This window comes from Stenella coeruleoalba, assembly GCF_951394435.1.
Source record: "Stenella coeruleoalba genome assembly, chromosome: 2".
In the NCBI taxonomy this organism is placed as follows: domain Eukaryota; kingdom Metazoa; phylum Chordata; class Mammalia; order Artiodactyla; family Delphinidae; genus Stenella; species Stenella coeruleoalba.
The window spans coordinates 160,620,645-160,643,338 of NC_137147.1; the positions used below are offsets into that span (position 1 = coordinate 160,620,645).

The following is a 22,694-nucleotide window of genomic DNA, read 5'->3' on the forward strand; positions in this document are numbered from 1 at the left end:
AACATTCAAGCAGCAAGGTTACATTATCTGTGTGCCCTGTGACTAACAGAATGACTTGGTTACAGGGACTTTTGTCTCTTATTATAACTAGCTAGATGTTTTCTAAGCTAGTAGTTTCACCCACCCCTATGGCTAAATGTCATTGCCAGTGGGGAGACACACCAATGTCATTAAGGAAAGTAAACGATGTCAGTGGAAGTCTTGAGTTGCTTTAGATTCCTGGAGTGCTATAGATCCTGATGGCACCATTACTTAAAACTTTCTTAGACTGTGTAGCACTCATGGCCATGATGAGAACTTCTACCACTGCCATTCACCAATTTATTTACTCATGATGTTATCTTAAATTGAGTGTCTGCAAGCCATGTCTGAGCTGTGTGAAAGTGAAGGAAAAGGACATTGCAAAAGGAAAGAGTAAGTAACAGTATCATGCAGCAGACAAAAGAGAATCAGGTCATAAGGCACCAGTTATGTGCAGGGAAGAAGACATCTTTTCACTTCACCACACTGCCTCTCTGAGAACTTCAGTAGCTCAGGATGGCATTCAAGCAAGAGGACCAGAATTCTAGATGTGCTCTTACTGCCTCAGTCTACCTTGGGCTTTAATGTTTCATTTTTGTGCTTTTATTTATTCCACTTTGATGATTATGTTTTGAGTTTGATTCTTCCTCCTTTGTTGTTGATTAATGTCTCAAATATATATTTTTTCTTCACAACTCTGAAAATATCTGGTTCCTTAGAAGCTTGGGCATCTTCTCTAGTAATATTATAATTCATCTGGAATTTCTCTTATTTCTTTTTTGAAAATGAATCAGATAAATATTTGGTTAGAACAATTATCTTTAAAATAAGCTCATTTGCAAAGAGCAGTCTGGAAGTCTCTTCCCAATTTTCAGAGAAGATTTAACTTAATAAATTAGAAATTTTCTTTGGTCACAGATTTCTGTCTGAATTTCTTTTATTCTTTTGGGCCTGTTCCTGCTCATTTGTTAGCAAGCAAGATACATACGTAAAACACAAAATATGGCTCTTCTTCCCAAGAATTTTTTTTTTTTTTTTTTAGTTGTCTTATAAGCATCCTTGTCTGTTTTTTGGTATCAGAGTAAGGCTGGTCTTATAGAAAGAGTCTTAGGAAGAAATTTCTCCTCAATGTTTTAGAAGTGTTTATGTAGACTTGCTACTATTTCCTCCTTGAATGTCTGGTAGAATTAAACATTGTAGCCATGTGTATCTGGAGTTTTCTTTGTGGAAGGTATTTAACTATGAATTCATATTATTTAATAGATACAGACCACACAGGTTGTCTCTTCCTAAGTGAGCTTTGGTACTTTGTGTCTTTCAAGCAATCTGACCATGTCATGTAAGTTGTTTGAACTTAGTGGCACAAAGTTGGACATAATATTTACTTATCTTTTCAATATTTGTAAAATCTGTAGTGCTGTCACTTGGGACTTCATGTCTTTTCTTTTTTCTTGATTAGTCTTACTGAAGCCTGGTCAATTACACTGACCTCAAAGAACCAGCTTCTGGTTTCACTGATTTCTCCTTTCAATTTTATTTATGCTTTTATGAATATTATTTCCCTTTCTCTATTTTTTAATTTGCTCCTCTTTCTTTCTAGTTTCTTAACTAGAAACTAGAATCTTGAATCATTAATTCAAGTCTATTCTTTTCTAATATGAGCAGTTTAGTGCTACAAATTTACTGCTTAACTGCAGTCCACACATTTTGATAAGTTGTACTTTATTTGATTCAGTTTGATCAACTTCCCTTTTTCCCAATTTCCCTCATTTCCCTTTTGATTTCTTCTTTCACCTAGGAATTATTTAGAAATATGGTACTTAGTTTCAAATATTTGAAGATTTTCCAGATACTTCTGTTAATGATTTTCAATTTAATTCTATTATAAGAGAAACTACTTTGTAAGATTTAAATTATTTTGAATTTGTTGTCATGTTATATGTCACAGAATATGTCTATTAAAAACATCTGGGTATACTTGGAAAAAACATATATTGTGCTGTTTTAAGAAGAGTGTTCAAAATGTTATTTAGGTCAAGTTGGCTGATAGTGTTGTTCAAATGTTCTATTTACCTACTGATTTTCTGTCTACTTGTTCTATTAATTCCTGAAGGAGAGATGTTGAAATCATCAACCACAATTGTAGATTTGTCTAGTTCTTCTTGCACTTCAAGTAGTTTTTACTTTCTGTGTTCTGAGGCTTTGTTATTTGAGGTATATGTGTTCAGAACATGATCACATCTCTGAAATTTACTTCATCTGATATCGATATACTGACTCCAAATTTCTTGTGATTATACGGTATATCCTTCTACATCTGTTCACTCCTAGAGAAAAGGCCAACTTGACCTCCTGCCTTATGTTTCTGTTCATAATAAAAGTAGGTTTCTTATAGCAGCAAATAATTGAATCTCAATTTTTATCCATCTGAAAATCTGTTGTAACCAAACGTCTACACTATTTACAAGCAATAAGGCTGCATTTAAACCTATCATCTTGCTCTTTGTTTTCTATTTGTCCCATCTGTTCTTTGTTTTCTTTCCCTTTTTTCCTTCTACTTTTGAACTGAGTATTTGTCATGATTCCATTTCATTTTCTTTCTTGACTTAATAGATAAAACATGTTGTTGCCTATTTTTAGTGGCTACTTTTGGAGTTACGGTATACATTTTTATCACAATTTGAGTAATATTACACCACTTCACACAAAAGAACCTTGCAAAAGCACATGTCCTTGTTCCCCTCCTGAGCTTTGTGATATTATCATAAAATTTACTTCTACATATTTTATAAGCCACATAGTATACTGTTACGTGTATTAAAAACTCAATAATTTTAAAGGAACTTTTAAGACAATATATATTTTTTTCATATTTACCCACATAGTTACCATTTCTTGTGCAATTCCCTTTTTGTGTAGATTTCCATCTGGTGTCAATTTCCTTCCACTCACAGGAATTCCTTTAACATTTCTTTTGATGCGGGTTTGCTGGTGCTAACTTCTTTTAGATTTTGTATGTCTGAAAAAAGATTCCTCTTTTGCCTTTGTTATTGAAGGATATTTTTGTTGAGTATAGAATATTAAGCTGGCAGGTTTTTTTTTTTCTTTCAGTTCTTTAAAAGATGCAGCTTCTGTGTCTCTGGTCATTTTTATGTTTTTCCCTCTGTGTATTATGTTTATTTTCTCTCTGGCTGCCTTTGAAACTTTCACTTTATCAACTGTGTCATGAGATGAATGTTTGTGTCTCCCCATAATCCATTATGTTGAATCCTTAACCCTCCAGTGTGATGACACTTAGAGGTGTCGCCTTTGTGAGGTGACTAGGTTTAGACGAAATCATGAGGTTGAGGCTCCCATAATGGGATTAGTGTCCTTAAAGAAGAAAAAGAGAGATCAGCGCTCTCACTCTCTCCACCATCTGAGGACACAGTGAGCCAGCAGCCTTCTGCGGGCCAGAAAGAGGGCCTCCCAAGAAGGCTCCTTGAACTTGGACTTCCAGACTCCAAAACTGGGAGAAATGTCTCTTGTTTAAACAACTTAGTCTGTGGTAGTTTATTACAGTACCCTGAGCAGACTAAGACAACTTGCTGTAAGCAACTGGATATGATGGTTCTTGGTCAGATTTCTTTATGCTCCTTGTGCCTCTGGTTCATTGAGCTTCTTGGAAATGTGGGTTTATAAGTTTACATCAAATTTAGAAAATTATTGGCCATTATTTATTCAAATGTTTTTTCCTATCCCTTCTCTTTTCTCTTTCAAAGACAGCAGTTACATGTTTAATCTTATTCTATTACTGAAGCAATTCACTTCTGACTTCTCTAAGTGATTCCCCTCGAATTAAAACATTTTCCATGCTGATTTATGGGAATGTGAACTATTCCTGGCCCTATGTGGACCCCAGTAATGATTCTCTTTTTCTGATGGTTCTTTTCTTGGCCTCCAAAAGTGTCTTCATATGTTTGAGTAGATTAGCACTCAGCTGAAGTCTGGAAGGGTAAGCTCTTCAGATCTCTGGAGCACTCTATTTCTCTCTCTCTCTTTCTCTCCCTCTCTCTCTCTCTGCATCTCTCTCCTCTCTGTTATTCTACCCTATAACTCTAGCTCCCTATGCCTCTCCAGACTGTCCACTTTATTTGCTCAATCCAGGCAACGGTCAGGCTCTGCATATAGCCTAGGACCTCTCTCTGGGCAGAAAATTAGGGCAATCATTGGTCTCAAAGGCTCACCTTGTTTATTTCCCCTTTAGAGATCACAGTGCGTAAACAATGTGTAGTTTAATCAGGAATAAATTGAAAGGCAGATGCAATTATTTGTATAATGTTTCTCAAAAAGAATTATGAGTTCCAGGTGCTTCGTCCTTCAAATAATCTTGAGAACTATTGGGACATATTATCACCCTGAATGGCTGCACATTCTGAACTATTCCATACTCTTCTAAGTGATGCTTTATTTAAGTTTTACTCTGTCTGAAGCAAGGTTAACATATATAATTTAATTCAGCAAATGTATATTGAACAACTATTTAGCTGCTAAGTGCTAGCAGTACAGAGTTTAATAAATCCAGTCCGTATTACTGAAGAGCTGATATTCAAGAAGTAGAGACAGTTACAGAAGCAGATAATTTCAGTGCAACATATTTTCTCCTATTAGGTAAACAAACAGTGTTATAGGACCACAGAAGTGAGGCTGTATCTAACTTATATTCTAAGTAATAAGCAGAAACGTCTGATTCTGAAGAGGATGCACAGTACTCGGGACTAAACATCTTGATGAGAATACAGGATTACCTAAAACATTACACCATAAAACACCATGGTATTATGACAGGTAGGTAGTGTCAGAGTGTACAGGTCAAGTTAAGAGGTAGCATTAGATTTGCTGGGGAGATCAGTAAGGGCTTGGCAATTCTGCTATACTGTAGCAGAAAACACCCTAAAGTTTTAGCATACATGGTTAAGAAATTGACCCTTTGAGAAAAATTCTCAAGTTCATAGTAATTTATAGATTGGAACTAGTTGAACAAAACTGTAGAGTTAAGTTGGTTATCTGGAGTGCACAGAGTAAATGCTATTAATCTTTTTGATTGTGGATAACAAGAAATTGTTTTAATTGAGTCTCATTTTCAACAGGAAGCACTGACTAGCAAAATGGTTATGTAATGAGACATTGGGGACTTTTTTGTTTGTTGGATTTTTTTTTTTTAAGCTAAAGGAGAAGAACGTAGGAAAAAATAAAAATCTGACATATATACAACTACGTAGGCACAGCTTTTATTCTTCAAAGCTTATACAATATCGATATGCAGAAACAGAAAACACTTAAGGACTTCTGAATGGGAATAAAATACAAGCAAATGCTATTGTCCTAATTTTGTCTCAAACCTAAAAAATAAAAGCATATATACTGCCAATTATTGAGTCAAATACAATAAAATATGAGTTAGAAAGGTTAAAATCTGTGATTAATAAAAATTATAAGTAGATAAGTCACATAGAAAACTTCTAGAAAAAATGCAGTATTCTCAAGGACATAAAGGAAATATACAAAACTAGTAAAAATAATTTTAATGAGAAGCTCATAGTCATTAGATTGGTGACCAGAAATATGCACTATTATTATTCCTGGCCTTTTATTTGTACAGATTTTTGCGACATCAAGTCTTGGTTTGTAAATACAAGATATATTTGAAAAAGCAAATCTATCTCACTAAGAGTGATGCATAACAAATCAACACAAGTATATGTTTTGCTTTACATATACTTGATATAATCAGATATAAAAACATCAATTGTTTTCTCTGAATACATCTGTACCAAAAAAATTGTGGAAAATACAATAGATGTATTCAAAATAGTAAAGGAGCTTAATCTTTTTGAAAAACAAGAAATCTATATTTTAGAGAAGTATAACAATACATTAATGTCACATGAGAAAATTAATTTATTATGGAAAATCATCAGAAGGAAGCAGATAACAGTTTTATTCAAATGACTAGGAAGTCTGACAGAAACAGAACAAAATAAAGACCTTAGGAAGATTAGGGAAGAATATCCTGGGACTCAAGTTTATAAAGATAGTCTAGGGAGCTAAGGCTGGGGCCATTTGCATGCTTCAGGTTGAAGGTTGATTTTCTTACTTTTTTACTTTTTTTGCTTTATTGGCATGAATGTGGCTCCTATTCTCATTGGTTTATGCAGAGATGATTTGTATCAGTCCAAAAAATTGTTCAGAATGGATGATGGGCTTCAGGAAAGAGATAACACTGCACACTCCAACTTTATCCTGATAACATTTTATAAATTATCTTTTCATATTCTGCATTATCAATATTCACTATTTAAAGTAATTATGAAGTAACGTCTGTCAAAAAGTAAAAACTAACACTCTAAATGATGATTAATGCTGATCAGTTTTCCTTTATTGAGTTCGTAGGAGGGAAACATGTCATTACTCATGAGTAATGGTGCTTTTATTTATGTCTCTACTTGTTACTGATCTGGAAGAAAATATTAAAAAGGTATAGTGAGCTATACTTTATCCTAAAATCCTTAACTAAAGAATCTGATTATGTACTCCCCTTTGATAGCACACATAATAGAATATTTTAGAAAATAAATTGGGAGATCAAGAACTGAGCAACTCCAGCAAGAGTTCAACCTTTGATGAGTAGTTATTTGAAATGGAAGCAGATGATAGGAGATACATGTTACTGAAGTATTTATGACTATCCTAAACATGAGGACTTCCTGTACATAGAAAATCAATACCAGCAGTGCCTAAGATAAGCCTGTATCTAAGTAAACAGGCACATGAGGAACCAGAATTCTGTTCTACATAGTACATGGCTGCAGCCCAGGGAACTTGAAAGATGTGAAAGATTCCTTTATTTTGAGCAGCCGTCATGTTTCTCTCCAAATTAAAAATGCCTGAGGTGCACATGACCATACGTCATGTAACATCTTACAAAACGCATAAAGGAAAACAGCCTGCGGTATAGGAAAACTACCAGTTTCTTTGTAATTGGTTGTTGCGTTCAGCCACTGGTAATTTCTTGCACTGCTTTTTTCAAAATGTTCTTCCATTTATGGAATTCAGTGTTCCTACAAAGCTGAGCCACAGTCATGCATTAATGCTTGATCTGTTCTCTACAGTACACCAACAGGGTCTCTGCTCTGGGACCAGAACATCCCTATGGTGTATAATAACAGAGCAGGCCATTCATGTGTGGAACTGAGGGAGACTGACGAAGGCAAATACAATTGGGTTTAAAATGAAAATGCTCACGTTGTGCTTTTGAGGATTTAATTGCTGCTAAGATGATGCTATCAACTGTAGTTTTAGGTACTATCCTCTAGCATGGCACAAGATATATGAGTTTTAATATCAGTAATACCTTGAAGTAATGACCATCTCCTTTGCCCTCACCCAAGGTGTTCACGGAATTCTAAAGCACATTTTTGCAGTTAGCCTCACAGTGACCCTACAAGAGAGAGAGCTATGGGCACCCAGAAAAAGGCCATAAAACACAGGGAGATGCAGGTTATGAAGAGCTGGTATTATTTTTCTTTACTTTCAGAAGCTTCAAGAGTGAAATTTGGCTCAGTAAGATGGACAGTTACTATCATAAAATTTGTTAGGATTGGAACACAAGCATATCCATGGATTAAATCTTTATTAAAATATCTTCCTTTGATAAATGAACAAAAATAATTTTAAATGCCAAATGAGTATGCTTAGAGCATTGTGGAAGATAACACAGAAATGTTTCAACTTTTCTTCTCCTCTCAAAAAGAGAGATAAAATGAAAAAAATGAATTTCAAAATGTACTTTTGGAAATTCAACTGATTAGGATGATTTTTCCTCCACACTCTCCTTCACGGTCACACTAGACTGAGGCTAACATGTGGCCATTTACTTTCAGATAGTGCCAGCATTACATGCAGAATCATCTGTAAACCAGGCCCATATTATTTCTTCCTCAGTCACTTGATCATGGAAAATTCCCTGGGGGTATAAGGTGCAGACTGAGAGGAGGGAACGTAGCACAAGAAGGGGCTCTGAGCATCTGAGCCACTTGCTAATGAAACTTAGTTATCCTTTCAGTACCTGACTGCGTACATACTACTTCCGTTTGATGATGTGGTGCTGATGTACATAATCAAATTGACAATGATGGGTTAGATTGCTCATAATATGTCCTTTGTATGATTTGCCTAAGTTCTCTTTTTTCCCTGCCAGATCTCTCATCTTGTTGATTTTGAGCTCTCTTTAATTAGAAGTCGTGAAGACTATGGAATCTAATTTATTTTGTGTTAACAGAGAGCAAATATGAAGGCATGTCAATCCTTTCCCCTCTGCCCCCAAACACACAAAACCCTCCAATGTAAAACTCAAGGAAGACCTTACTGTGGAGTGCTACCAAACCAAGTAAAATTTCAAACTCTTCCCAGAAGGATAATTTGATTTTTTTTTGGTAACCATAATTCAGTTTTAATCTGGAGGTAAACACTTTGGTTACATGCTGAGGGATGGAGACAAAGGGTTGATGAGGTTGAACTGTCCTGCCATTCATTTAGAGTATACTGATTAATAACACTGATTTCCAGCACACTCCTCTTTCCTCATGTTTGCTTTTTATACCTGAGATCTCCAGATTCATAGCCTCTCCACGGTTCCACCTCTTAGGAGAATGCCTCCTGCTTCACCTCAAGCTTCTCCTGTGTCTGTTCTGAGTTGTGGTTTCATTTCTATGGTGTCTATCTCTTTGCATTTTTCGTCACTACAATCTAATGTGCCTCTGTTTTCCAGAAATTTTTCAGGATAGCTGTTTCTTCTTTCTTATCCATCTTTTAACTATATCCTCATATAGACACTGTCTCTGCCATGCTGGTGGGGTTGGTTACAATGACAAAGGAATGCAGACACAGTGAGCTCTCAGTCACCCTTCTTAAACCAGATGTGTACCGTCCTTTTTGTAACATGGAGCTGAAAAGCAACGTAAAGTCTTCTTATGCCACTTGTAAATTATGTATTCAGAGTTATCTTGACATGTCAGAACTGAAGTACTTGAACGAGTTACTAGGTCAAGAATCCTCAAGTCCCTTCACACATAACAGAAGTATGTGAAATCCAGGATGAGGCCTTTGTTGCTCCTTCAAACATATTTTAATTCCTCATCTTTTCTGATACCTCCCTTTTTAGATTCATGCACTATATTGAAATACTAAATTATTTTCCTTTACAGATGAATGTAGTTTATAAATATGTATATATTTCATTTCCACATTCCTGTCAAATGTAATCTGCTTATTTTCAAGCCTGATGCTATGAATCCACTTGCTCTGGCAGAAACTGTCACCCACACCTATACCATCTACAACTTATGAAATTTCATATATTCCTTTAAACTCACGTATTTTCCATCCTTTGAGAAAACTCTGAGAAACTGGAGATGTATAACCAAGCATAAGAAATTATATACACTTTTAGACTTGAGAGGAAAGAAAATGTCAGTTTTGACTACAGAGTCAGTGATAAGTATTAAGAATGTACTTGACTCATAGTTCATTTATGCCATGGGAGCTAAGTAAAAATCCAATCGTCTGTGCGAAACTTGAACATTTATTCATAGTTATTGTTTTAAAGAAAATTGGACATTTTTATGCCATTATTGCCTGGATTCCCTCCCATCCTTCCAACCCAACTTCCTCATTTATTCTACATTCCCAGATAACTATCAAAGTTTTCTTTTAAGCATCAATATAAACATTGACCGGGCTTCCCTGGTGGCGCCAGTGGTTGAGAATCTGCCTGCTAATGCAGGGGACACGGGTTCGAGCCCTGGTCTGGGAGGATCCCACATGCCGCGGAGCAACTAGGCCCGTGAGCCACAGCTACTGAGCCTGCGCGTCTGGAGCCTGTGCTCCGCAACAAGAGAGGCCGTGATAGTGAGAGGCCTACACACTGTGATGAAGAGTGGCCCCCGCTTGCCACAACTAGAGATAGCTCTCTCACAGAAACGAAGACGCAACACAGCAAAAATAAATTAATTAATTAATAAACTCCTACCCCCAACATCTTCTTAAAAAAAAAAAAAAATGACCGAAAATTTTCAGACAGCTCTACCAAGCTGTGATTCTGTGACACCATCACACCACACCCCTAAGTTCATTTTAATTCTAAACATTGTTTCTTGCTGCAGTATTTACACTCAGTCATTAAAGCAGAAGGCATCCTTCTTTATGCGTGACATGACTTTGCAGAAATGTGAAGAACTGCTACCCTTTCATGTGGGGATTGCAGGACCGTGCATTCTTTATATCTTCACTGAGTCATTGGATATGAGATTGTAAAAGAACAAACAAGTTATGTTGCCAGGCAGTTAGTTAGTCTATCAGAATAAATAACGATCACAATTTTAACCTTTCCTCAGATGCCACCTTTTGCCCGAATGGTGCATGACTTAAGCACTGGCCTGGGTGCAGGGTAAAGAAGGACTAACCTCTGAATCATTCTTTCTCCTTCACTGGGTTACAGTCTACATTAACATCTCAGAACAATTCTTGCCTCTGTTTTCACAATCCCTTCCCTGAGTCCCTTTGTTTAGGTATAACAAAGTAGGAAATTTGATAATTGGTCTTAAAACAGGAATATTGTGAAGTCAAAATTTAACAATCATATTTCTATCTTTAGTTCAGAACCTACTAGTGTCAGTCTCAGGAGTGAACAGAGGAAACTGAGTCAAGGTTAGGGAGTGATAAGAAATTTTCCTTTTGCTCAATATGTATTTTCCTTTTATCTGGAAATTCTATGTCTTTAACTTTAAATAATAAAATAATTATAACTATGTGAAAATATTTATATACCAAGATGTTTACTACAGAGTTCTGTACAATAAAGTATTTAATAATTATATGTGAGACATAGAATATATATATGATATTGAAAAGTGTACCTATTCACAAGAAAAAAATTCTTTTCCACAATATTAATTACTAAAGTAGAACAAAAAGCAGATTGTACACATTATGATCCCATTTATTATAAAATTATACACATACATGCACATCCACACATAAACATGCACACATGCACATATAGGAACAAGCATATATATATATGTGTATAACCAGCAAGGATATGCTACAAATCATTAGGTTGGTTACCATTGCATGGATTAAACCACGGGGTGATTATTCTTTCCTTTTTCATATCTGCAATTAAACTACTACTGATAATAATCTTTTTAAAATTTCATCTTTTGATATTTTATGTAGATTCTAATGACATACAAAACCTAACGTGCTTAGTGTCGTGATGTCTTTCTGATGGTACAACATTTTATAAGTTTATCTTTTATTCAGAATATGGCATAAAATATATTTGCTCTACTTGAGAAAATGTGTAGTAGTCACCAAGGTTGTTCATAAATATTCTATGCCCATGGTAGGTTTACAGTACCCTGCTCATTTGTAGTTGGGTGTGGATATATAATTTGCTTTGGCCGATGGAACAGGACTTCTAAAGTGCAGAAATAAGGCAATCTTTTTAGATTTATAGCTTTTCTTTCCCTTGCTAGGGAAACTTATAACGTTTCAAATAGTAGAGTTTCCATCAGCCTGAGTTTTTTAAAAAGTGGTAGCAAAGAGCCCGCTGCTGATTTTCAAAATTTAAACCTGTACTCTTAGAAGCTGCTAATAAATTTGGGGATTGATTGTAAGAGCTCATACTGTCTAACACGTCATGTCTTACAGAATCTATCCTGGAGACTAATATGCTAAGGAGACCAATATGTTAAGCAATGTATTTAAGAATAAGGAAGACTTTAAAAATCTACAAAATTCTATAAGAAATATAATAATAGCAGTAGATAATATTAGTATACTTACAATATTCAGGCATCATACTAAACCATTTATTTATATGTAGTAACTCATTTTATCTATACCACAATTCTTATAATCTCAATTTTGTCTTTGAGGAAATTTAGACACCCAGATATTAAGGAATTTGACCAGGGTATATACCTAGTAAGTATAAGTCAAGTATAAGAACAAATAAAAATATAAAATGTGATAAAATTAACAGGAACAAATGAAACAATTTAGTTAATACCAACTGTGCAATGTGCTTAAATAGATGTTTTCTATACTATCTAATTTAATCCCAACACATTTCTGAAGTAGGGGTAATAATCACACTTTTCAATGAAGAAACTAAGGTATAGAGAAGTCAACTAACTTGCCAAGATCCTACAACTGATCAAGGGTAGGTCAAAGAAAGATTAAAGTTCAAGTCCTTCTCTAAAGCCCATGTACTTTGCACAATACTACACTAAGTTTTGAACAAACACTTAACGTTACATTACCTTTGGTAGGAAGAAAAATAGGCTTTATAACAAACATGATGGTATCAATAAGAATGGAAGGGATATTTTTCTAACGATCTGCACCTAAAATCAGTTCACCTAAATTCACTGAACACAGTGTAATATTTAGGTGCTAACATTTGTTCAGTCATTAGGGACAGAAAATAAGACAATATATCAACCATTTAAAATAGCAATTTTGTATTGCTTTAATATTTTCTTTTTATCACCAATTATTACAAAACTTGTATCCACTCATATTCAGCTTTGCCAAAGTCATGATATAGTTAATTAATTGTTACTAGTAGTATCCTTCTTTCTAGAACTGGGAATGTAATATTTTGGGTATCCTATTATCAAGATTTATTTCTGTGCAGAAAAGATCATTCTGTTTTATTTTATTTAAAAATTACTATATAATTTATTTAAGTTGTACATGCAAAAACTTCTTTAAAGTTTTTATTTCTGGCTACAAATCTTGCTGTTATATTTACACATTAGCAAATTCCAACACTTTTAAGAGGCCATTGATTAAATTTGCTCCCATTTAGAAGCTTAATTAATTATATGCCATTAACAATTAAATCTCATTTATAAATTTAATATATTCACTTTCATTTTAAAGTACTTCAATAGTTTGAGTGATAAAAGTACCCAAGTACTTAGGTCATTCTTTTAGTTCTATGAAATTAAACTTATAAGTATGGAGAACCAGTGATTAAATGTTCAACCATGTATTTCAACTTAATAAGATTTTTACTTAAATTCACAAATCCAGATCAATTATTTTCTAGCAACTTTAAATTGGAATCACAAGGCTCCCCTTAACTCTAGCAAGCTGAAGTGTCTTAAATAATACAAGTAAATAAAATATCAAATAAGCACTTAGTTTTACATTTAAATATGCATTAACAACATGGATTTAGTTCTAAATATTGCTATACTGAATTATAACTCTTCCTGAGGTCCAGGGATCTTAAATCTCCAGGAGGGCAATTTCTTCCCACTTAATAGGGGTTACTTAATAAGCAGAATTTTTATGAGCACTAGGACTGAGGTGGCTTCCTTTAACTTAGTAGGGCAAATTAAGCCACTGTTGCAGTCTACTGCAGGAACTTCATAACTCACGAAAAAGGTTACTCTTGAGGATTCTGAAACACATAGTCCAGGTCCCTGGTCTGGTCACATACATTCACAAACTATTCAGGCTATTACTGTATTTCATCTTGTTGGAACTTCCTTGGCAATCAAAATATTTATTTAATGATATCTGAACTTGGTGTAACCCTGCATCTTTTCCATATTCTTCATGACTGATACGCTAACACATCTCCTACAGATATTAAGTGACACCTCAACAGATTCTGAAAAAACCCCAAAGCTATGTGGATCTCAACTTTAATGGTTTTGTTTCTAGGCAAATTTTCTAGCTCTAGCAATTTAGTACTTAGATACAGTGTCAAGAGAGAGTCTAACGGCTTTCACCTAAGATGTAGGAAGTTGTAAAGACTATCACATCCAAACTAAAAACAAGGATAAGCCAGATAATTTAGACGTTATGGAAAAAACCCAAACGAACTTTTTGGTCAACCCAATATTTGAAGTCAAACGGTGATTAATTAAAGATGTGTATCATAAATCATACAAAGGACAATGAATGGATTTGGGGGGTAACAGAACTCTTCTCCGTCTTGATTGGAGTGATGATTTTACATTTGTAAAATTGATATAATGGTATATACTAAAGAGAGTATATTTTACTGTATGTAAATAATATCTCAATAAACCTAAAAACAGTAAAATTGGGAGGGAGACTCCTGATTCTTACTCTTACAAAAATATTGTGGGGTTCAATATTACTTGAAGGCACAGAACTACCTTGATAAGATTTAAGGTCCTTATCTATGAAAGCTTTCAGAGAATAGAACCTACAACCTGGAATTCTGAGGCCAATATCCCAAGGTCCTTATCAGATAAGCTTAAAATGAAGAGGTAGTTGATGGGGGTGGGGAAGGGCTTGGAGGAGTTGGGGAACCATACAGGACACAGGCCAAATGTGAGTTTTAAGCTCAGGAAAAAAAATGTTTATTTACATAACTTTAATAACTTTATGGGCCTGCAGAGGCACGATGATATTATCCTTTTCGTTTTTCCATACTGTTTCTCCCAGCTCAGTTTGAGACACTGCCAGAAGCCTACTCTCAAAGAAGCTTACAGGAATATGGAAAATGTGAAAGGCATGGGGGTGAGTAAAATAAAAGAAGTTAATGAAAAGAGATGGTTCTTAATTGTACTTTGACTTCTCTCACAAGCAACATGTCTTATTGGAGAGCTGCTGTAGGGACTCTGGTGTCTAATTTCCTGACATTTCTGAGAATCAAATCTAACGGGTATGGTTCGATTAACATAGTTTAGTAAGGATGTTGGTTTTTTTGTCTCCTCTGACGTGTAAGAGAGGCCAATCTAATACGAAAGTCAAAGCAGGTCTTTTGTTAAAACAAATATTCTAAGCTGATCTTCCTGTCTAGGGAACAAATCCCAGTACAGATCACTACTCAGACTTCCTTCTGCTTTCTTTGGTCGGGTTTCTGGGCTCGCCTTGGCTAGGGCCTGAGCTGGTCTAAGGGGAGGGATGACTTTTTTTTTTGGACTATTGTTTCCCTAGTACCTAACAGTGTCTGGCACAAAATATACATTGACTATATTTTCATAAATGAGTGAAGGAATAAACAGAAGTATGGCCCAAAGCTCCTCCCAATCAGCGTATGTGAGCTTAATATTAGAGATGGGTGCAAAGGATGTGGTCATCTTCACCACATCCCTCATGTTTGACTGTAAGGCTTTGGTGGACTCAGTGAAACACCTGCACAAGGCAGGTGGCAGTTCTAAATGGTTTACTAGAACTCAGTCCACAATCAGCCCCCTGTGGATGTCTCTAGTTGCTAACAATGACATGGTAACTACCACAAATTGTTTTGAATAACATGCTTATCCCTGCACGAAAGTGTCTACACATTTCTTGAATCTCTCCGAGGGACAGAGGGACGGAGATCTTGGCTTTTGAAATGGCCAGACCTAAATTCCAATCCTTCTGTACCTTTCCAACCCAATCCTCTCTGTTCCTTAGTTTGACTCACCTATAAAATGGACCTGATAAAATCTACAACGTGATTAAAAAGATAAGAGATAAAGGATTTAGAGTACTTAGAATCTAGCTAATTTAGAATTGACACATGCCATATACATCTTAATCTTTCAAGCAGTTAGTTCAGGGTTTGGGCTCCAAATATACCCCTTGAGTGTAAAGAGTAAACCTATGGGTCTCCCTTAATGCTTTGTACTCTGAAGCTGAGAATTGTCATGAACTGATGATTCTATTCGGGTATAGAAAAATATGTAATAACTCTGGCCAACATTCTTTGCTCCCTCTGTAGGCAATCAGCTTGTCACTGTAAGCCTAGGATCTTAAGGGCCATATAATTATTGTATTTCTTTTCAGTCTTTTCAGTGAAAGTAATCTCAAGAGTTTAAAACCTTAATGACTCTTGAGGTGTTTCTTTTGTCATAGTTTTCTCTTTCTTGTCTTCAACACGTAACCAGGAGAAGAAAGGATGAATTCTTAAATGTCCTTTCATTATGTGTTCATCATGCTTATTCTATCTATACCAGTCCCCAACCTTTTTTGGCACCAGGGACCGGTTTCATGGAAGACAATTTTTCCACAGATGTGGGAGAGTGATGATTCAGGCGGTAATGCAAGCGATGGGGAACGATGGGGAGCGGCAGATGAAGTTTCGCTTGCTTGCCCGCTGCTCACCTCCTGCTGTGAAGCCTGGTCCCTAACAGGCCACAGACGGGTACCAGTCTGCAGCCCAAGGGTTGGGGACCCCTGATCTACACAACATATGTATGGGTGACATTTTAATACATATTTTTTCAAAAGCAGCTAAACATAAATAATATTTAATCTGATTTTTTCTTTACTTGTTTGGGATAAGAATCAACTTCTCTAATAAAACTTTGTAATTTGTTTATAATTTAAGAGTAATCCCATAATTTTTGTACTTTTTTTTGATAACATATGATGGAGATAGCAGATAGTATGAAAGATGATGGAAAATGATTTCTGCCGTCCCTTGAACACTTTGCTGTTAGTCTGAGTCAATGAAGTGTATTCCAGCATGTCTGGAGTTGATAGTCCCATCTGGTTTCAAGTCAATTAATTTAAATCCAGATCAGCCTCACAATATAGATGATGATCTAGACAAATTGTCCAACAGAACTTCTTGTGATGATGGAAAGATTCTATATCTGTGCTCTCCAATATGGTACCCCTCAGCCACACATGACTACAGACCACTTGAAATGTGGCTAGTGTAGCTGAGAAACTGATTTTTTAAAATTTCAATTAATTAAAATTTAAACAGTGATGAGTGGCTACTTGTTTCGTATTAGACAGCACAGTACTAGATTAACCTTTATTTCAATATTTATTTTCAATCTCATATGAAACCAAATGAGCATCCCAAGAGATGTCTTCCACTGATCTTTACTATTCACTCAAGTACAGAAAACTGGAGAAAGGAAAACAATTAAGATAACAGGGCAGGGATTTCCCTGGCGGTCCAGTGGTTAAGACCCTGCACTTCCACTGCAGGGGAACGGGTTCGATCCCTGGTTGGGGAACTAAGATCCCGCATGCTGTGTGGCAAAAAAAAAAAAAAAAAGATAACAATGCAATTCCTTTGATACTACTGAGAAAAGAAACCCACTGTTAGTAAAACATACATGGAATGAACATTTATTCTTTACCCACTTTGTGTCTGGTACTGTGCAAAAAACTATGGAAAAAAACATTAATATAAGGCATAAGCCCTGCCTAAGAACCATACAGACAAGTGAAGAAACAGGCAAATAAACAACTATAATGCAGAGTAATAAGTACAGTAGCAAAACCACATGCTCATGACTATGGGAATGTAGAAATGAAATTAGAAATTAACTTTGCCTAAAATTGGTATAAAAAAGTATTAGGTGGGAAAAGCTTACAAGAAGAACATTTAGGATAGCATAAAATGCCTATGTTTTAATCCATAGCTGGATATCATGCTCTAAATTTTTCAATGAGCTTTGGCCATTCAACAACTACATGTACACTTTGTGAATGAAGGAAGTTAGTACAATTTGGGGTAAAATTTTTCAATTTAGGTTTATGTATTAGTGTTACTTGTACCCACCAGTAAGAAAATGTTTTATCATAGAAAACAAACTTACCGTTACCAAAGGGAAAAGGAGGAGGGGGAGGGATAAATTAGGAGTTTGGGATTAACATACAAAAATGACTCTACATAAAATAAATAAACAACAAGGTCCTACTGTACAGCACAGGGAACTATGTTCAATATCCTGTAATAAACCATAATTGGAAAGAACGTAAAAAAGAATGTATATATATGTATAACTGAATCACTTTGCTGTACAGCAGAAATTAACACAACATTGTAAACCAACTATCCTTCAATAAAAAAAGAAAATGTCTTAACAAATACACAAGGAATATTTTTAAACAATTTGGAAAGATAAGCATTTAAATACACACAATTTTAACAAACTGAAGAAATCTGCAACCATGCAAATACATGTATATATATTTTACATATTGAGGTACACTATACATACCATAAACTCCTACCATTGCCACGCTACAATGCAATGTTTCTTAGTAAATGTATAAGATTGAGAAACCATTACCATACCCACATTTAGAACTTTTCAATGAGCACAAACATTTCCCTTGAGCCTCTGTATAGTCCATCCCTACCCCCACTACCCCAAACTAGACAATCACTAATCTGGCCTTTATAAATTTGGAGCATTTGGTCTCTTTTGGGAGCATTTTATATAATGGAACTTTAGAACTGTTTTGGAACTATACCTTCCTACCTTACTAATAACTCTGCTTTAGTTGATTCAGAAAATTTTGAAATTGCTAACATCCTTATGAGGCCATTGGAGAAATGCAGTGACTTGAGGAAAGAATCTTATATTGGGCTCAGAGTTGCTGCATCTTGCCCTTCCTGCTTGGGGGCGGGCAGTAAACTCAACTTTAAAGCTTGTCTTTTATAACTGTGAGTGATAACTAATTGCTGCAGATAGAAGGCTCCTATTCGGTGCCTGCTACCCTGAGTCTCAAACAAATGCCTATGTATTTGAGATGCAGTCCTCCTCTTCTCTGTTGGAAGACTTAGCAATCGCATGATGCTAGATTAGTAAGTTGAACCAGGAGAAAAAGGTGGGAAACAGTAGTTTCCCAGAGGCTGTGCAGTTTCCTCAGAATGTACTTACTTTATGCTAGAGAACACTTTCTTTGTTAGAGTCTTTTTAAAAGCATTGATTACTCACACTCCCATACACGCACACACAGACATAAAAGTCAACTGCCACTTATGTAAGAATAGGGGCTTGAAGTTCACTTGGGATTAATTTTTCTTCTTTTCTTCCCTTCACTGCTAAATAAAAGCATGTGAGATATGTCAAACGAGTGTGTCCTACTGTGAGTTTCTTTGCATTCTTTTTAAAAATCTTTTTGGGAATGAGGAGAAAGTCATGATTAGTGATTTGTGATTTACCTCCATTCTGATTAACGTGGATTTAAGCTGCAATTTCTGCCATTATGAATTAGATGTCACAGTTCATTAGACTAGAGCCAATTCAGTCCATTCCAAGTTTATATTCATGTTTCCGATATTAAATCCTTTCCTCAGGATTTATTAACTTGGCATCAAGATGCCCCAAGTGTATCTTTTTTCAATTAAAGAAGAAAATATCAGAGCATAACTTTTTCAGTTACATTAATGTTCAAGAGACAGGTGTGAGCTAGAGAAGCAAAATGATCTTAGTCTAATTCTAATGATTTTAGAAATAAGTTGAAATATAAAATATTAATATATAAATAGAAATGTAAGATGTTAAGATGTTATATAAAAATATAATTTGCAGACATAAGCCAGCTTTTGCTTGGGCCTATGAATGTAGGACATGGAGACTAATTTTCTGCCCCCTCCAAACAGTTGCTAATTTTATGGGGCTGTCACATATACCCAAATTAAAATGTAAATATAAGTCCTAAAAATAATTTTAAAATATTTGATAATATGGTTAGATGATTAAAATTGCATATTTTTTCATGTACTTTAAAAATTTTATGGACAGGATGAAAACTTTCAACATTTTAATATGGCTGGCTCATATGAGGTGCTTAATATAGGTTAGTTGAATAAATTAGAAATTGTTAAGGATATAACAAAATTCAGACCTATAATTTGAAGCTATTTCTTAAAATTATGTAAAGTAATTATTCTTCACATATTACAATTTATTATACTAAATTATCACAATAGATAATACATTACTAACTTAAAATGTGTCTTTCAGACAAAATAGGAATTTGGGTGAATATATAGGAATGTAAAATATTTAATGACCTGGAATAAAAAATAAAAATGAAATCATCTGATTTGGAGACATAATTAGTATATCCATAGAGATATTATTTAGGAAGAACTGATAATTGACTGATTCCTATAACTGTGCTCTTCTTTTAAAGAAAACTCCCCCAAAGAGTTTTTCTATATTTACTTTCTTCAACATTTCATCTCATTTTCTCTCTTAAACTCTTTTCAACCAGACGACTTTCACCTCAAACACTTTTATCTAGCTCACCAAAGCCCTCACTCCTGGTAAATCCAATAGGCAATTCTCAATCCCCATCTTATTCGTATGGTATTTCTTAAAATTGATCACTCCCTTGTACCTGAAACACTTTATTCAGTTGGTTTCTGGACCAACATTCTTCTCTTTCTTCTAGTTTTGTGGTGGTTTCTTTCACAAGAACCTCATGCCGGTTTGTCCATCTATTTCTGATTTTTCCATGCCTGCGATACACATCGTGGTCTACCCGATGGCTTCATCCTAAAACCCACCTCTGCCGTATTTTATATCATTATCCAGGTAACTTACCAAGTTCCATTGACTCAAATGTAATCCACGTTAATGTTGTGTATTATTATGGGTTGAATCTTATCCCTGTCAAGTTTATATTTTGAAATATATCATTTCAGGTCAAATTTATATTTGTTTCCTAGGGCTGCCATATGCTGGCTGGCATAGACCACAGAAAGATCTTGTCTTACAATTCTGGAGGCCAGAATGTGACTTTATCTGGAAATAATTTTTGCAACCCCCCCCCCCCCCCAATCAGTTGCTAATGCTATGGAGATACATATTGTTGTTGTTGTTGTTTGCGGTACGCGGGCCTCTCACTGTTGTGGCCTCTCCCGTTGCGGAGCACAGGCTCCGGATGCGCAGGCTCAGCAGCCATGGCTTACGGACCTAGCCGCTCCGTGGCATGTGGGATCTTCCCGGACCGGGGCACGAACCCGTGTCCCCTGCATCGGCAAGCGGACTCTCAACCACTGCGCCACCAGGGAAGCCCGAGATACATATTGTTTTTAAATGAGTTGCTTTAAGTTTGTAGGGTCATTACAGATATACTTAAGTTACAAGGGGATCATACTGGAGTAGGCTGAGCCCTTATTCCAAATACTGGTGTCCTTATAAAAAGAGAAAATTTAGGCACAAACATGAACACAGGGAGAAAACCAGGTGAAGGTGAAAGCAAGGATTCGGGGGTTGTTTCTGTAAGTCAAGGGAGGCCAAAGATTTCCAGCAAACCACCAGAAGCTAGGGGGAGGCATGAAACAGATTCTTTCCCACAACCCTCAGAAGGAACCAATCCTGTCCAAACTTTGATTTTGAACTTCTGTCTTCCAAAACTAGGAGACAATATATTTCTGTTGTTTAAGCCACTCAGCTGTAGGACAGTTGACCCTTGAACAACACAGGTGTTAGGGGTGCCAACCCTCTCAGTAGAAAATTCACATGCTGCTATCTCTGCCTCAAAAATACAGGAATTGATAAATGACCCACCCAAGGGGTGGAAGCTAAAACAGTTTGAATAGAATCAGGACTCAAACCCCAGTTGTTTTGATTTCACATATCATATTGTGATCTCTTAAGTGAACACAAACTTTTCCCTACACTTAATTTAAATGAAAATATGGGTATTTTATTTATCGAAAAACATTTGTGTATAAGTAGACTCATGCAGTTCAAACCTGTGTTGCTCAAGGGTCAACTGTCCTACATCATGGCTGCCCTAGAAAACAAACATAGATATTTGATCTGAAATGATATACTAAGATTTCATATCTCCAGCTCCATTATTCCCCTGAAATGTATATGCAGTTATCTTCTTAGATTTCTCACTGGCATCTTAAACTGATCTCTTGATTCCTCCATCCCTACCCCAATCTTGACCCTCCCCAGTCATTCACACCTTAGAAAATGATACTCAACAGTTATGGTAAAAAACCTTGGAGTCATGCTTTCCGTCAGTACTCACAGGCAAAGACGTTAGAAGCCTTGCTGGCCGGAACTTCAAAAGACCTGCTCACCTCAGCCGTTTCTCACTGTTGCACCGCTGCCATCACCTCAGTGCCACTCAGCACCATGCTCATCCACATGCCATTTCGTCCATCTGTTACCAAAGCAAAAAGCAAGTAAAACACTCTCTTAAATGTCATACTTGTTTCCACTGTTTACCCCCTATGATTAATTTCCCACACAACAATTGGAGTTTTCTTTTAAAAATTAAAATGAGATTTTTTTTTTCTTTCTCTGTACAAAACCCGTAAATGGTTTCCCCTTAAACTCTATGGCACAGATTATAACACACTAAAGCAGTGGTTCTCAACTTGGAGGGGGGGGCAATTTTGATCCCGCCCACCTCCCTCCTAGGGGTATTTCACATCTGGAGACATCTCTGGTTGTCACAAATTGAGGATGGGGTGCTAAGGGCATCTAGTGTGTAGGGGCCAGGGATGTAGCTAAACATCCTACAATGCACAGAACAGCCCAAAATGTCCATTGTGTTGAAATTGGGAAATTCTGAGCTACAGAATCTGACTCTTCTCCTACTCACAGCCTATCACTCTGTCCATGGTCGCCCACACTAGCCATGTTTCATTCACTGAATACTCACATTTTCAAACACGCCAAACATATTGCTGCCATAGTGTTTTGCATTCACTGTTTCTTCTGCTACAAGGCTCTTGTCCTAGATTTCACACAGCTCACCCTCTCACTTCATTCCGTTTTCAGTTAAAAGTCACCTCTCCAGAAAGGCCTTCTGTGATGCCCCATCTAAAACAGCACCTCCCCAATAGTCTATTAATTACCCTCCTT

The 22,694-nt window shown here is 35.9% G+C and overlaps 1 long non-coding RNA gene across 2 annotated transcripts in view; it reads left to right on the forward strand.

The window, feature by feature from the left end:
- LOC307182682 overlaps nucleotides 1–15,978 on the forward strand; it is a 193,619-nt gene extending 177,641 nt beyond the window's left edge. Inside the window, exon 10 of one of the 2 annotated variants that reach the window (XR_013827232.1) lies at nucleotides 14,560–15,978. This is a non-coding gene — a long non-coding RNA (uncharacterized lncRNA). Of the gene's footprint in view, nucleotides 1–4,671; nucleotides 4,845–14,559 lie in introns of those variants that run through there. The other variant, XR_013827233.1, reaches the window with a different exon arrangement.
- Nucleotides 15,979–22,694: the final 6,716 nt, after the last annotated feature.